This window comes from Macaca nemestrina, chromosome 5 (assembly GCF_043159975.1).
Source record: "Macaca nemestrina isolate mMacNem1 chromosome 5, mMacNem.hap1, whole genome shotgun sequence".
Classification (NCBI taxonomy): Eukaryota; Metazoa; Chordata; class Mammalia; order Primates; family Cercopithecidae; genus Macaca; species Macaca nemestrina.
The window spans coordinates 29638450-29643129 of NC_092129.1; the positions used below are offsets into that span (position 1 = coordinate 29638450).

General features: G+C 35.7%; 1 protein-coding gene and 1 long non-coding RNA gene across 4 annotated transcripts in view; both read left to right on the plus strand.

The window, feature by feature from the left end:
• Positions 1 to 4680, plus strand: part of LOC105465545 (ring finger protein 217) — a 135449-nt gene that overhangs the window by 58158 nt on the left and 72611 nt on the right. The gene's annotated exons all lie outside the window — the stretch shown is intronic.
• LOC139363293 (uncharacterized) overlaps positions 1 to 4680 on the plus strand; it is a 70426-nt gene that overhangs the window by 57133 nt on the left and 8613 nt on the right. The window lies entirely within an intron of this gene.

Below are 4680 nucleotides of genomic sequence, written 5' to 3' on the forward strand. Positions count from 1 at the left end.
AAGGGAACATCAAGCAAGAGAGCAGGCAACATGGAATCCAGGAGACCAAAGGCTTCAGTGTTGGAGAAAAGTAGCAGGCCTAGCACCAGTAGGTGTTGTAGAAAGAGAGAGGGCACCAGAAAGTGTGCTCTAAGAAGGAAAAAAATGGAACTTGAGAAACTAAATTATTCGTCTGATTTGGTGGAAAATGATCTTCGGAGAAGTTTATAATTCAAGTGGACAGTAAAAGGTAATAAGGGTTAGAAATTAATTCGTAATTAGTATAGAAAGCTAAAAAATAAAAAGGGAAAAATTTAGGTTTAGGAATGTAATCGTTATATGAGAATAACATATGTATTGTTAGACTCAGCAATAAATAATAAGTGTTGCTTATATAGTCACAATATTCTAAATGTAGATTATTAATTAACAAAAAACTGTACTATGGCTATTGAGAGGATGGATGGTTGGAGGTGGGTAAAATGGTAAGAAAGATAGCAGAGTTGTAAGTTCTAATCTTTTGTAATAGGAAGTCAATCTCTAATACAGGAGCATAAGTATACTTAGAAACATTAAGGTAATACCAAAATAAATAGCTAAGATTGGAAAACTCTTTGCCTCTGAGGAATAAGAGTTAGGGTTGGATCTCTGTTTTTATTACCCTCCTTGTAAGAATCATTTTCACTTTTAAAAAGTAACATACATGTATAATATTGATAAAAATAGAGTAGACAATACATGTAGGTGACTTACCTAACTCTGAATTTTACATTTCTTAGACATGATTTTATTGCTCTGTGACTTTGAGAATGTTACTGACCTTCTGAAAGGTTTTAGTTTCATTATTTGTAAAACGAGGGTAATAATAATAAATACAATAAAATAACCTCAAATGAATATTATGAAGAGAAAACAAAATGATACACACAAAAGCACTTGGTATCATGTTTGGAACATATTATCAATATTGCGTATGGTTAATATTGTTTTGATATTTTACTACAAATGTATTTAACTATCAAATCTGTTAAGTTTTTATAAGCTGTGAGAAATCAGATTACATCTGAATAGCACTTTGGCTTTACTTTATTACCCTTAAAGTCAGAAATGATTGCATCTGGATATTTAAGGAATTTCTAATTGAAGGTCATATCACGGAAAACATTGGTACTTCTAAGGCCAGTTAGAGTTATTTACTAAAACCCTTTGTTTTGAGTTTTCCCTTTTAAAGTGAAGCTTTAGCTTGTATTCTCTATTTTAAAGTGAGCCTTACCATTGACTTCCTTCACAGAATTAGAAAAAACTACTTTAAATTTCATATGGAACCAAAATAGAGCCTGTATAGCCAAGACAATCCTAAGCAAAAAGAACAAAGCAGGAGGTATCATGCTACCTGACTTCAAACTATGCTACAAGGCTACAGTAACCAAAACAGCATGGTACTGGTACCAAAACAGAAATATAGACCAATGGAACTGAATAGAGACCTCAGAAATAATGCTGCACATCTACAACCATGTAGATTTGACAAACCTGACAGAAACAAACAATGGGGAAATGATTCCCTATTTAATAAATGGTGTTGGGAAAACTGGCTGGCCATATGCATAAAACTGAAACTGGACCCTTTCCTTACACCTTACACAAAAATTAGCTCAAGATGGATTAAAGACTTAAACATAAGACCTAAAACCATAAAAACCCTAGAAGAAAACCTAGGCAATACCATTCAGGACGTAGGCATGGGCAACAACTTCCTGACTAAACACCAAAAGCAATGGCAACAAAAGCCAAAATTGACAAATGGGATCTAATTAAACTAAAGAGCTTCTGCACATCAAAAGAAACTATCGTTAGCCGGACTTGGTGGTGCATGCCTGTAATCCCAGCTAATTGGGAGGCTGAGGCAGGAGAATTGCTTGAATCCGGGAGGCAGAGGTTGCAGTAAGCCGAGATTGCATCACTACACTCCAGCCTGGGTGACAGAGCAAGACTCTGTCTCAAAAAAAAAAAAAAAAAAAAAAAAGAAAGGAATTATCTTCAGAGTGAACAGGCCACCTACAGCGTGGCGGAAAAGTTTTGCAATCTATGCATCTGACAAAGGGCTAATATCCAGAATCTACAAATAACTTAAATAGATTTACAAGAAAAAAACAACCCCATCAAAAAGTAGGTGAAGGATATGAACAGACACTTCTCAGAAGAAGACATTTATGTGACACAACAAACATGAAAAACGTGAAAAAAGCTCATCATCATTGGTCATGAGAGAAATGCAAATCAAAACTACAATGAGATACCATCTCACGCCAGTTAGAATGGTGATCATTAAAAAGTCAGGAAACAACAGATGCTGGAGAAGATGTGGAGAAATAGGAACGCTTTTGCACTGTTGATGGGAGTATAAATTGGTTCAACCATTGTGTAAGACAGTGTGGCAATTCCTTAAGGATCTAGAACTAGAAATATCATTTGACCTAGCAATCCCATTACTGGGTATACAACCAAAGGATTATAAATCATTCTACTATAAAGACACATGCACACGTATGTTTATTGCAGCACTATTCACAATAGCAAAGACTTGGAACCAACCCAAATCCCCATCAGTGATAGACTGGATAAAGCAAATGTGACACATATACACCATGGAATACCGTGCAGCCATAAGGAAAGGATGAGTTCGTGTCCTTTGCAGGGACACGGATGAAGCTGGAAACCATCATTCTCTGCAAACTAACACAGGAACAGAAAACCAAACACCGCATGTTTTCACTCATTAGCGGGAGTTGAACAATGAGAACACATGGACACAGGGAGGGGAGCATCACACATCAGGGCCTGTCGAGGAGGGGGGCAAGGGGAGGGATAACATTAGGTAATACCTAATGTAGATGATGGGTTGATGGGTGCAGCAAAATGCCCTGGCACGTGTATACCTATGTAACAAACCTTCACGTTCTGCACATGTATCACAGAACTTAAAGTATAATTAAAAAAGAAATAATAGGAAATTAAAATCAATAAGGAAGTGTATAAAAAATAATAGTGTATTTTCCATGGAATACTATGTAGCCGTAAAAAGGAATGAGATCATATCCTTTGCAGGGACATGGGTGAAGCTGGAAGCCATCATCCTCAGCAAACTAACACAGGAACAGATAACCAAACACCAAACATGTTCTCGTAAGTGACTGAGAGTTCAGCTCCCAATAAGTGGCTATTGAACAATGCGAACATACAGACACAGGGAGGGGAACAACACACACCAGGGACTGTTGGGGGGTTGGGGACAAAGGGAGGGAACTTAGAGGACAGGTCAATAGGTGCAGCAAACCGCTGTGGCACACGTATACCTATGTAACAAACCTGTACATTCTGTACATGTATCTTGGAACCTAAAGTAAAATAAAAATATTAAAAATAAAATACATTTAAAAATAAAAAAGGGAGCTTTTAGCTTATACCTACTTATGTTGCTAAACATTTCTAAAATTTGGTGCTAAGGCAGGTTTTCACGGTTTCCAGTGTTTTCTATGTGTAATAGCTCCTTCTCAAGCACATGGCACATTGTTAGTGCTCATTTGATGTTTGAGAATAAATGCACATAATGACTACCATTTGTGTGAGAATTGAAAATTGTCTTCAGTTAGGAAAAGAATCTTACTGTACTATGTATTTGGTAATGCAAAGCTTTGGAAGTTTATAGATTATTAAATTCCAAGCATGATTAATCTGATTGTCAAATTCTGTCTCTAAATACCTCTTACAGATATACTAGAGAAGACCACCAGAATATTTACTGAAAGTATATGTATTTTCTGTACTACTTCTGGCACCAGTATTCTGCCTGGTATTCTTTAGCTAACTTTTATGTGAGAATTCTTTGTCTCTTCAATTAGATTAAAATACTTTAGAGCAACATGAAAGAAAAATAGGAGTATATGAATCTGATTGCTTATTTTTCAAGAAGAAACATGGAAAGGATAAACTAGAAACATTGAAAGGGTCACCTATGGAGGTGAGTGGGAATGCTGTGGAAGAGATAGTGTGTAGTAAAAATACTCTGAGTATGCCTTTCTAAGTACAAATACTCTCTGAGTGAAAATACTCCTAGTATACTTTTCATGTAGTTTTGACATTTGGACCATATTAATTTTTACTTAGCAAAAATGAAATTAAATCAAAAAGGCTTTTTTAGAAAGCAAGCCTGAAAAAAGAATAAGAACAGAAACCAAGGAACTAAGCTATTTATCAAATTGATTGCATAATCACACGGAAAAATTCATTCAGACAATTTTTAAACACAGTGCTCTATGTTCTGAGTAGAAAAAGAATTTCAAAAAATCTTGGTCTGTATGTAGTGGTTTGTTGGTGCCAGTTTGTTGGTACAGTACTTAGGAAACTCTTCTGTATTTATTAGAAGATAAAGCAAGTTAATAAGTAAGTTAATATCTGTACTCTGTGGGAGAAGAGAGTTACAAATATGGAATGAGGGAAGATGAAGGAGAACCCTTGTAGTATTGGGTTAGAATCTGAGGCATCGGTGTGAAGTTGTGATTTAAAACAAAGGGAAGAAATCTGTATACAACTGATAAATGACTCATCACCAAAAGAGCCTACAGGCAGTGATATTCTAGTAGAAATTAAATGCATCTAAAGTGTGGACCTTGGTTTCAAAATATCATTCTCCCCTAAAAG